Here is a 13,197-nt window from a genome sequence, read left to right as displayed (position 1 = left end):
GGGCCTTTCTATAGAATATTATAGTGTAACAAGCATAAGACCTATATTAGGAACTCTGGTTTTAATAATTAACCCTGATCTTAGGCAAGTCATTTCATCTTTTTAGTCCTTAGTTGTACCCTCTGTAGAATGTGGCATTGGTCTAGGCCTACCAGATATGCTCTAATATCCTTTTTGTCTTTAATCCTTTGGTTATTTGACCAACTTCGTTCTTTATTAATTCATTTAGTACATGTGTAAATATGAAAGTACAGATTTCATTACAGAAAAAAATAGGTGTTAGTGGTGAATTCAGATAGCACTATTCAACAGCTTTCTAATAAATGCTTACCAGTTCATCCTCCAAAAAAATGTTTGAAACACTTTATAGTTCAATCTACATTCTTAACATTTTCTCCATCACTTTCTTAAGTCAAAATAGTCAACAAAATGATTTCTAAGGTGCAAATGCTCGCACTTAAAATTAAACAATTGAAACTTTCCTGAAACAGAACCATCTGGCTATTGTACATCCTTACTACTAACAAAAAATGATTGGGAAAAAAAAACAGTAATTACTGGTCCTCATATATTTTCTCTTTCTAGAAAATCTGTATAAGATTTAGCAATATGTGTATACACACATGGGATGAAGATGGGAGGTAGATTATTATGAAAATGTGACATGAGGTAGGCTTTCACACATAATTTTCCAGATAATTTGGCTTTCACAGATCATTTGGTGAGACATATGTTCACCAAAGGTTCTTGCCACTGACACTGGGGATGTCCATAACATATAATGAAAAGGTGATTTTCTTTAGATGACAAAATTCTCCAGAAGCTCTTGTTTGTAGATGACATTATGATAATTTATTAAGGTCAAAGGTCCTAATTAGTATAGATTTTGTTAAGGAAATCTAGAACCACTCAAAAAATTTCAGTTTAACAATCCACAGAAGAAAAACCAAATGGAACAAGACTGTTTTCTGTCTAGGCAAGTGTACTACAAAGCTTGGGAAGAGGTCTAACATTAACGGTTATTTATTTAACAAATGGAAAAGAGGGAAGGTGAGTCAACTTCCCCCTCCCCACTTCCATGAATAGCAGATTGCCTATAGTGGAATTATCTTCAATATAATCATATATACTCTTATCATCTAACATTCCCTTCTGCTATGCAAACTCCCAACCTTTCCTCTTCTGATACATGTGGTGACCCCTTAGGGCTGTTATAACGCAACCTGTATCCTGGCCACAGGAACAGTTCCACCAGCACCACTCAGAAAATCTACCTGCCTTCCCACCTAAACAAAACAAAACAAACAAAGAAACATATTCCCCCTCTTCCTCATACCCTTCACTTCAAATCAATTTATGGCTATAGTAGGAACCTCAATGAGCCCACTCCAGAGCAGTGACTAGAAGAATGGCCCCTTCTCTTCTGTTTCCCTTTTGTCTTGGACAAAGTTAGTATAAGTAGCCATATATAAGCTGTTATATAGTCACAAAGCTCCACATTATCTTTTTTCCTAAATATGCCTATCTTCCCAACTTCCCTATGGCTCTTAATGACACACCCAACATTCTAGTCACTCAGATTCACAATCTGGGTGTCATCTTTGATTTTTTTGCTCTCTATAAACCCCCATATATAATCAATTGCCATATCTTATTTTTACTCCTCATATCTCTTCCTTTACTTTCTTCTCACATAGCTACCAGCCTAGTGAAGGCTCTAATCAGGCCTTGCCTAGTCTATAAACTATTAATTAGTTTCTATGTTTCAAGTCTCTTTCCTCTCCAATTCATCTTCCACATAGCTGACAATGTGATTGTTCTAAAGTGCAGGTCTGCTTATTTCATTGCCGTACTTAATAGACTCAATGCTTCCCTATTGATTCTAGGATCAAATACTATTTCACCTTTATTTTTTCCTTTTAAAATGTCTATTTTTGTAAATTTCAAAATATCCATGAATATTAGGAAAATATATACTAAAGTGTTTATCTATCTATATTATAAACAAGTAAATATATGTTTTGTTGGTGAGGGCTCAAAATTATTTATTGTTAGTGGTGTGACCCAGAAAAGTTCGTTGACTACTTCTCTAGACTATGACACACAGTTGGATGAGCATCCCCTTGAGTTAGTCAATCATCATGGGTATATTGGAAAGATACATTAGATGGAGAATAGAATAGTAGAAAGGGAATGGTCTGTGTTGCATTTAGGGAGTTACACAGCCCTTTACACATGCTCACTCTTCTCCCTGTAATAAAAAAAAAACCCTCCCAACAAAACTGGAAGTTATCTAAAATAATTAGGTAACTTGAAGATTATGAAAGATCATGAAGACATGAAAGATTAAAAAAGAAAGCAGGCTGATTATGTAGCATCTATGAGAGATAGCAGATGGATCTGTGAAGTATTGCACTGGTACCCACCTAATGTCATGTGACCTAGAAAAAGGGCTCTAGCACACTGTGTACAGACTTTATAGTAGATTCTTAGAAGGATAATGATGAAGCAACAGGAGTCATACAGAATGAAAAGGTTTAGAATATTTATCTGTACTCTTGGAAAGCATATGTACTTAATTGAGATCAGGAATTATTGAACTTTTGAAGAAGGGGTGAATAGGATGTTATGGATAAGAGAAATGGAGAAATAAAATATGGCCTTGTAAAAGAGTGTCAACTTCTTCAGGGCAGGCATTATTTTGTTTTTATGCTTGCTTCCTCAGCACTTAGTCAATTGCATGTCATAAAGCATACATTTAATTAATGTTTGTAGATTACTTTTTATGTTGAAGCGTTGTATTTTTCCTTCCCTCCCTCCCTCCCCTTTCCTTCTTTCTTTGCTTCCTTCCTTCCTTCCTTCCTTGTAGAGGGCCGGCTTTGGGGAGTTGGAGGGCTTAGGCCAGCCCGGGTCTTACCTGCAGTTTGTACTAAGCCTGACAGCTGTGAAACTCAGGATGTCGGCTCACCACCCCCCTGTTCTGTCTCTTGAGAACAGGACGTAGGAAGGGAGGAAATGGATGGGGTACAGGACAGGATGCAGGAAAGAATGTAACAGACAAGGCACAAGGAAGTAAGGAAATCACCTAATTAGATTTGTACTTTTCATGAATAACAATGTTACTATTGCTTCATCCAGTACTATATAAGCCTGAGCCCTCAGATCAATAAACAGAGTTTGTTCTTCACTGCTCTCACCTGGCCCGTGATTCTTTCTCTCTTCACACTCTGCCGGCATCAGACCACAGCCGGGACGCAGGCGCTCCCGGCATTTGGCACCTAGACAGGGACCTGAAAGGAAGGCTTCCCCTGCAGAGTGGCCCTGGACAAGGTGGGCTGTTTGGCCAACAGCCCTAGAAAAGGAGCTCCGGTCGTCAAGAGAAGACGCTAACAAGGTAAGGCGATAATTTTCCCATACAGTTTTTTATTTTCACCAGGTTAAGCGGGGATTAAAAAGAAACCAGACTGCCGCTTATCGGGGTCTCTTAAAGTGAAAGTGAACATCAGAACGAACTGCCGCTTATCGGGGTCTCTTAAAGTGAACATCAGAACGAGACTGCCACTTATCGGGGTCTCAGATTTAAAGTGAAAGCAAACTGCACAGATGGGAAAGCAAACCGCACAGGCGGACAAACAGACTACGGCTTTTGAGCGTCTTCAAAAGCGAAAGTAAACTTCAGAATGAGACTGCCGCTTTTCGGCTTCTCTGATTTAAAGTGAAAGTAAGCCGCACTGGCTAAGTAGTGTCCTATAAGACAGTTAGCTAATATGGGGCAGAGCTCGTGGGCAGAACAGAGAGACAGACAATATTATTTGAAAGTGTTCAAATACAGGGGACACAACTAGAATTTTAGCATGCAAATAAGAACATTGTCTTTCTTTAAATTGTCAACTGCATCTTTGCATTTCTATTGAGAACAAACCAAGTGCCATTCTGCTACTGAAATCTCTGCATAAGATACCTGTACTGTCCAACCATTGCATTGCCAAGACTGTACTAATACCAACTTTGATTACACTAGGAAATGCAGTGCTCAGTCTTAGTGGTGTTGTAATTTTCACATATTTGTATTTATTGATTATTGTTTAAAATAATAGTACTATATGAGAACTTAATGATTATATCTTGGAATTATTTTGTATAGAAAATATACTTAGAAAAGTGGTTACCATGCTGCTGTCCTGTTCTTGTTAAAAAGACCCATGTCATAAATATTCAGGACATTGGCAGCTGATCACATTTAAAAGTCAGTGTGTAAGTGAAATTATTACTCCCTCCATAATGTCTTATGGACAAGCAGGAGCTGTGATGTGAAGCTACATTGTATTTCCCATTTTATATATCTCCCTATTTGATTTTATTCAAGTTATAGTACATTCTGAAAAAGTTGGCCTTAGGTGTGTGTCATTGTGGCATGCAAAGAGTTATGATGACTTCACATTAAATGTTAGAATTTGTAGTCATTATGAATTGGAAATTTTTGTGGTTTTCAAGAGTCTCAAAGAAAATTGTATATTAACATTTTTTTGTCAGCCATCACATTTCCAAAGAGTATTTTTAAAAAAAAACAAAGGTAAATGTGATATGGCAGATGACAGACTAACCAAAATCAGTGGTTAAGGGGATTTCATTTTAGATCCTTTTTAATAATCAAAGAAAATGGGACATTTGCCTTTATACATATAAAAAAAAGTTTTATTGAAGTTAGAGCTAAAATAGCATACTTAATTTTATAGCTTTTGTAGATACATGTCCTTTGCAACCTTCCATTCATTTCAGATCAGTTTGTAAATCAAGAGTTCTATCTTATGGTAATTCTAGAAAAATAAAGCTTGTATCATTTTATCTACAACCACCATTTAGGTAACTTAAAAATTACATTGGATTCAAAAAAAGGAAAATTATTAAGAAGCTAAGTTATATCAATAATTAGAAAACAAACAACTTGTTTTCTTAATCAGGTGGGAGGAAACTTCAAGGGTAGGAGTAAATAAACTCTCTGCTTTAGAAATTTGACATGAGCAGTTTGTATGTTAAACACAGTCTAATGCACTGTATGTATACTAAAATTTCCAGTAAAACATAGCTTGTAAATTTTCTGAATCAGCTCTTTAGTACTAGTTATAATATAGCTAAAATCTTAATATATTTTACAGTATATAAAAGGCTATAATTTCATAAGTCCTTTTTAACATCTCTTTGATAGAACTTTTGATTTAAAAAATTCTGCATTCTGACTTTGTTAGAATATTAATAGCAATATTTTTAGGCTTTCATTTGTCCTGGTGGTTCTTTGAGGGATTTGCAAGCAAATTAAACAAGCAAGAGTGGTAAAGGGAACATTTATTTGTCTTTGATTATTTAGAAATATATTTTTACCCTTGCCCAGCAAAACCCTCTTGAATTCAGTAGATAACTAAAGAAATTCTTTTGCTTTGCTGCAGAGTTCTACTGCCTAACTCCCCAGCATAAATCCAGCATAAATTTGTCATAGCCTGGTCAGTAGTTAAAATAACATTTCAGAGTTGAAAATAATTTTTATTAATTAAACCCCTTAGGGAATCTTTTTTTTAACTACAGATAGGAAACTTAGTTATTTCTGTGTTTTCTGCCAAGAAGCATAACCTTAAACACATTTCTATACATACCTGATTTCTTAGCTACTTAAATTTATGCTGTTCTAAACATTCCTTAATCATATTTAGTTGGCTATTTTTCTACGGAACAATTATACAATGTTAGGGAGAGTCTTATTCTAAAATTACTTTATTTCATATCAATGTGTGATTCATGTTTTTTAAGTGTAATTACAATGTATGTGTCAGAGTATGCGCAAAAAAAAAAGTGGGGGCAAGATATACTTCAGGAGATGGGGGTATCCATACAATCTATACCTCAGGGTTTTCACTAGGGGTCACTGTTGAGAAAGACAAGAGACAGAGGACCCCTTGAATAATTTGGAAGGAGGGACTTCCCATATGGGTGGAACAGTGGCCCCTATCTCAAGAAAAGCTAACTGCCCTGACTGAAATAGTAAAAGAACAGTTAGAGGCCGGCCATATTGAGCCATCTAATAGTCTGTGGAACTCACCTATTTTTGCTATAAAAAAGAAATCAGGAAAATGGAGAATGTTGACTGATCTTAGACGCATAAATGATAGAATGCAAGATATGGGCAGCCTTCAACCAGGCTTGCCCTCTCCCAATATGATACGGAAAGGATGGCCCTTATGGATAATAGATCTGAAGGATTGCTTCTATACTATCCTGCTACAACCAGAGGACAGGCCATACTTTGCATTTTCATTACCTTCAATAAACTTAAGAGCCCCACATAGGAGATATCAATGGAAGGTTCTCCCCCAAGGGATGAAAAATAGTCCCACCATTTGTCAGCAATTTGTAGCAGCAGTCATCCAACCAGTTAGAGACTGCTTTCCACAGGCCTATATTATACATTATATGGATGATATTTTATGCTCTCACCCAGATGCTGGAGTATTAGAAACATTTTGAGGACTATGACTAAGGCATTAGAAGATCAAGGATTAGATGTAGCACCAGATAAAATACAACTTTCTCCACCCTTTTCATATTTAGGACAAACAGTAGAGCAGACAGAAATTAAACCACAAAAGGTCATAATAAGAAGGATCAATTAAATCCATGAATGATTTTCAAAAGTTACTGGAAATATTAATTGGCTTCGACCTCATTTGGAATAGGAACTCATGAGCTAGGGGAACTTTTTAAGATACTCCAAGGAGATCCTAATCCTAATTCCCCAAGACAATTAACTCCAGAAGCAGATATACAACTTCAAAGGGTGGAATCTGCAATTGTACTGTGGCTACCCTCCATACAGGGGAGGCTGCTACCCATGTCATTGATCATTCATTGTTTTGCTTTAGTATTCTTGGTATTCCAAGATACCTCAAGACTGACAATGCTCCCGCCTATACTATCAGGAATTTTGCACAATTTTGTCTCACCTATAATATCACTCATTATACTGGCATCCCGTACAATCCTACTGGACAAGCCATTGTTGAAAGGTGCAACAAAGATATTAAAATCCTTCTTGATAAACAGAAAAAAGAGGGAATAGAAAATAGGGTAAGGAGGAGATTGGATCAGGTAATATATACCATAAATTTTTTGACACTAGATGATCAGGGACATACTCCTGCACAAAAACATTTTGCAGGGCAAAAGAACAGGTTGTTAGATGAGCAACCAGATGTCACAATGTTCTTCACTGCTCTCACCTGGCCTGTGATTCTTTCTCTCTTCACACTCTGCTGGCATCAGACCACAGCCGGGGACACAGGCGCTCCCGGCACTTCCTTCCTTCCTTCCTTCCTTCCTTCCTTCCTTCCTTCCTTCCTTCCTTCTTCCTTCCTTCCTTCCTTCCTTCCTTCCTTTCTTCCTTCCTTCCTTCCTTCCTCCCTTCCTCCCTGCCTCCCTTCCTCCCTCCCTCCTTTCCTTCCTAACTTCCTTCCTTCCTTCCTAACTTCCTTCCTTCCTTCGTTCCTTCCTCCTTTCGTTCCTTCCTCCCTTCCTTCCTTCCTAACTTCCTTCTTTCCTTCCTTCTTTCCTTCCTTCCTTCCTTCCTCCCTCCCTCATGTTTGTGTTGTCTCCTTAACCAGATTTCAAGCTGTTTGATGGCAAGGGCCATTTTATACATCTTGGCATCCCATAGATAGCAAAAAAAGGTTTTCACATATATGAAACTTAATAGATATTTATTAAGTCAATTATATTTTGTTACTTCTCTATGTAGACCTTTCCCTTCAGCCAAATAAATATATTTGTTCCCTCCTTCTCCCAACATGAGTTTTCTTTTTCTGTGTTTAGATATATTCTTTTTCTAGAACCCCTTTTCACTAATCTGTCTCTTCTGTCTTTCAAAGACTAGCTTTAAACTTTTTACTCTTCCAAGCACAATGCCTCCTCAGCACTTTTGTAAGAAGTCTATCCTATGATAATTTGTGTTTTTTGATGTGTGTCTTATAAATTCATCCTCCAGTGGTTTCATGTGCATGAAAGTTTCCTCTATGACTAGATTTTAATCTCTTCCAGGGCAGGAAGCATGTCTTCCAATTATTTTATATTCCTTTGTAGCACTCAATGCACTATTCCATGCCTGTTAGGCAAGAAATTGATGAGGTTGATTGGCACATATTTACACTGGATGGGGATTCTATTTTAGAAAGCACATTGATAAGGCAGAGAGGATGCAGAGGACTTCAACCAGCATGGTGAAGGACCTGGAGTTCATGTGATATAAGTATTTGTTGAAAGAAATAGGGATATTTAACCTAGAGGAGACTCATAGGGTATAGGAGAGCTGGTTCCAAGGACCTGAGAAGTTGTCATGTGGAGTTTTTATTGGCTTCAGAATTAGGAACAATGAAGAGAAACTTCTAAGAGGCACGTTTATATTTGATTTAAGGAAAAACTTCCTAATAAGAAAAGTCAGTCAAAGTGAAATGGGCTTCCTCAGGAGGTAATTAATTTCCTCTTATTGTAAATCAACAAATAGTGGCTAGGTGTACATTTGGAATGCATATTGTAGGAGGGAATCCTTTTGGAGAGGTATGAGTTGGACTATTGATACAACAGAAAATATTTTTAACACTGTCCATCAGAATCAATTTCTTTCTATCTTTGTATTTTATAAAAGCAAGCAGTGCATTGCTAACACATTCCTTGACGTATCTTCTAGATCATTTGATAGAGAGGATAAAATTTTCCATCTGTTTAGGGAAAGCTCTTTCACAATACCTGGTGAAAATCACTATTAATAGACTGAGATAGTGGAGTTATGGATGTACAAGTTTTGGTTGGGAAAAGGAAGACAAATACAATCCTTTAGCTCCCTCGCTGAGGTTCTGTTCTCCTAAGTGGTGAGAGTGCATTGTAGGTAGTCAGTATCAAACTCATAATCACTGTGCTTTGACCATCTTCCTGCTGTGCTGTCAAGTGTTTCCTTCCCCTGGCTCCTTCTGTCCATCACTTGCTCTGGGACAGTAACCAAATTTACATGACAATAAATTGCCCAAGGCTACACTCTATGACTTTCCGGTTTAAAGTATCTCTCCATAGTAACCACTACTTGATACGTTATGTCTTCCCCTATTAGACTGTAAGCACTTTGAACGTAGAGGGTATTTTTTTCCCCCTATTTTTAAACCTAACATTTAGCAGAATGCATGGCATATAGTGTGTGCTTATTATATGCTTTTTCATTCATTCATTTATAGTCACAAAAGTGGAATGGGTGATTCATCAGCTGACACTTTCCATCCTCATCATGTTTGTGAATCAATGAAACTAAGGGGAGATCAAGTTCTGATGCTAGTATCCTGGTCTGTCTTCTTTTCTCTGTTTCAGTAGGCCAGCTTACTTAGTATTGAATTTCCTTCCACAATGTTCATTCTAATAAGCCATGAAAGGCAACCAACACATTGCCTGTGGCAATGGAAAACTAGAAACTACTTCACTATTATCCTTTTTGGTGATATTTCCTTTGGAACTTGCACGTTTGATATAGATCCAAAGAACTGGATCATGTCTGTGTGTTACTGGGGAAACTGAGTTCCCATAGCAGGAGATCTATGAATCTATTTCTACGTCATCCATAGAATGGTCCTGGGAAACCACTTTAAATTAGATTGTGAGGGGAAGTAGACATACATGAGAAACAGCTCCAAAAACAGCTCCAGATTAGATCAAAGTGAATCTTGTCTAGAGAAGAATTCTGAGGAAACCACTGTCATTATTCCTTACGTATGACAGCTGGGGAAGTAGTATGTACAAACACTCACAAGAGGAATACAATGGAAATTAAGATAAAATGACTAGGCCTTTGTGCAGGAAAGATTCATGGTTGTATAGCCCCTGTGTGCAGTGTTGGTGAGTCAGGAAACATTTAGTCAAGTCCACAGATTGCTAATGCCCCTGGGTTATTAAAAATCTTTGCTTCTTCTATTGAGTTTACAAAGCTTTTATACGTCACTGGGCTAAAGTCTGTAAAACCTAAAATATCCATGTCCTAAGGGCAGGAAGCATTTTGATCCTGGTTATGTAAAGCTCCTGCAGTTCCTTGACACCATAAAGGAACAATAGATATGGGGAGATTGTTGTTGCTTTTCAGTCATTTTTAGTAGTGTCTGACTCTTCCTGATCCTGTTTGAGGTTTTCTTGGCAGAAACACTGGAGTAGTTTGTCATTTCTTTCTCCAGCTCAGCTTACAGATGAGGAACCTGAAGTAAACAGGGTTAAGTGCCTTGCCTAGGATCACAAAACTGGTAAGTGTCTGAAGCCAGGGTTTTCCAGACTCTAGGCCAAGCACTATATTCGCTGTGCCATCTAGTTGCTCATGGGAAGGTGAGAGAGCCAATTTCATTACTCTTCTGCATCAAAAATGATCCCCAAGCTTTCTGTGAAGGTAGTGGGTCTTACTTGACCCCCATGGAACATTTTCAGGCTTGCCCAGTCAGGCATCCATCTTGTAGTATTGTCTTGGTGGGTTTGTACATTTCTGTGTATGTGTGCATATGCACATACTTCTGAATTAAGGAAGTGTTTGAGGAAGACTGGGCTAAAAGGATGAGGATATTTTGCACTTTTTATGAAAAGGTTGCCATAAAGACCTACTGAATCAGAAATTGCCTGAAACCTGTATGAGCTAGGCCCCTATGTGCTTTAGAGATATAGTACCTACATGTTGATAAAAACAGTTCTCAAAGCCTATATTTATGTTATTTCAAGTTTCTGGTGTTGGATAGTTTAGTGTTCACCTCAAGCCCAAGAAAAACTAATGCTCTGAATATAGAAACTTTTAATTGAGAAAGGAAAATTGCATCTTCACTTTCAAAGAAGCAAAAATTTTAAATGGCAATGGGGCTATCATACTGCAGATCATAGACTTAGAGACATCTACACCAGCATTTTCTATTTATAGGCAAGGAAACCAAGGATGAGAGGTAAAGTGAGTTGCCAAAGGTCACATGGGTGGTAGGTAGCAGGTAGCAGAGTTAAGGCTTGAACTCAGATTCTCAGTTTCCAAATGGAGCCTGCTTTTCCACTTTCAGAAGTTAGAATGTTGCAGGGGACCTTTATCAAAAAATCTTTGTTTTCTTCAAGATGACATTAGTCTCTGGCGTTTTGTGAGCTGCATCAGATTTTGTTTGTAGCAAGCATTTGAACCATAGCTACTAATTTGTAGCATATTTAATAATTTCATTTAATTATTTTATATATTCTAGTTGTGCATTAGTACTATACTTCAGGGATGCTACATTTTGTGCCTTCAATAATAATAAATAACTCCCTAACAAATGTATCAGCAATTTGATTCATTTTTTATTTAACCTGAATTTTTATCATGCCCAAATATCTACTCTGAGTTTCCAGTTAGTAATTATTCACAGGAATCAGGAGATTTTAAATTTATAAGGCATTACATTAGCATATTTTCCTCATTTTATAGATGAGAAAATTACATTTCTGGGAGTATGACTTTTCCTTGGTCATCCAGCTATTACATAGGAGCTCTTGGGCTAGAACCCAGGTAGTAGCCTAAATGTCCCATCTCAGTGATGCTATATGGCTTCTCTTGATTTTACAAAGGCATAGGGGGAGAAACTCAATCTGAGATTTTTAAAAAAACTCAATTCGTTGTCAGTAAAAGTGAGTAGTTTTACTGTGAACATAAAGTTCATATTCACAGGCAGTGTTGAAGTCAAATGTTTTCTTCCAGAAGAGGATTTATTATAAAATAATGAGAATTTTTATGATCATAAGCATATGTGTCTAGATATAGAATTAGTAAGCTATTTCTACTAAAGTCAGATGACTGGTCATTAAAGTAGATCTTAAATGAAGTTGAGCCAAGTATCTGATGACAACATCCCTAGAAGTACATTTGCAATATCCTGTCATAGTGATAATTATGTAAAACAAGTCAGTGTTAATGATAATGCTTGATTATTGTGAATGACTATAGTCACACAAAGTAATTTTGTGAATGTATCAAAAAGGACATGGAGAGTGGTTGTGGTAGGGTTTATTTTTTTCTCTTTGCAACTTTTAAAAAATGATAAATTTGTTTATTTATCTTGAGTTTTCAACATTCACTTCCATAAGATTTTGAGTTCAAAATTTTGTCCCTATCTCTCCACTCCCACAAACCCAAGATGGCATGTAAATTGATATAGGCTCAACATATACATTCATATTAAACCTATTTTCACATTAGACATGTTGAAAACAACAATTAGAACCAATGGGAAAACCTTGAGAAAGAAGAAATAAAAAAACAAAAGAGAGAGGGAGAGAGAGTGAAATATATTCTCCAATCTGCATTTGGACTCCATAGTTCTTTTTCTGAATGTGGACAGTATTTTCCATCATCAGCCATTTGGAGTTGTCTTAGATCCTTGCATTGCTAAGAAGAGATAAGTCTATCAAGCCTAGTCATCACACAATGTGGCTGTTATTTTGTATCATGTTTTCCTGGTTCTGCTCACTTCACTCAACATCAGTTCATGTAAGCCCTTCCATGTTTTTCTGAAGTCTTCCTACTCATCATTTCTTATTGCATAATAGTATTCCATGACATTCATATACCACAACTTGTTCAGCCACTGCCTAATTGGTGGGCATGCCCTCAATTTCCAACTCTTTGCCACCACAAAAAGAGTTGCTATAAATGTTTTTATATATGTCTAACCTTTTCCCATGGGTATGATCTCTTAGGGATATAGACCTAGAAGTGGTATTGCTGGGTCCAAGGGTATGAACAGTTTTATGACTCTTTGGGCATAGTTCCAAACTGCTCTCCATAAAGGTTGGATCATTTCATAACTCCACCAACAATGCATTAGTGCCCCAATTTTCCCACACCTTATCCAATATTTATCATTTCCCTGTTTTGTCATGTTAGACAATTTGATAGGTGTGAGGTGGTACCTCAGAGTTGTTTTGATTTGTATTTTTCTAGTCAATAGTGATTTAGACCATTTTTTCATATGACTATAGATAGTTTTAATTTCTTCCTCTGAAAACTGCCTGTTCATATCCTTTGACCATTTATCAATTGGCTAATGACTTGTATTCTCATAAATTTGACTCAGTTCTCTATATATTTTAGAAATGAAACCTTTATTAGAGACGCTGGTTAAAAAATTC

The 13,197-nt window shown here is 36.9% G+C and overlaps 1 long non-coding RNA gene across 2 annotated transcripts in view; it reads left to right on the top strand.

Moving 5' to 3' along the window:
• Nucleotides 1-3,015: 3,015 nt before the first annotated feature.
• Nucleotides 3,016-13,197, top strand: part of LOC110214760 (uncharacterized) — a 106,764-nt gene continuing 96,582 nt past the window's right edge. For both annotated transcript variants that reach the window (XR_002326368.2, XR_002326367.2), the window contains exon 1: nucleotides 3,016-3,394. This is a non-coding gene — a long non-coding RNA (uncharacterized LOC110214760). The remainder of the gene's footprint in view (nucleotides 3,395-13,197) is intronic.

Source organism: Phascolarctos cinereus, unplaced genomic scaffold (genome assembly GCF_003287225.1).
Source record: "Phascolarctos cinereus isolate Bilbo 61053 unplaced genomic scaffold, phaCin_HiC Scaffold_4;HRSCAF=312, whole genome shotgun sequence".
NCBI lineage: Eukaryota > Metazoa > Chordata > Mammalia > Diprotodontia > Phascolarctidae > Phascolarctos > Phascolarctos cinereus.
This window is presented reverse-complemented; position numbering and strand designations above follow the sequence as displayed.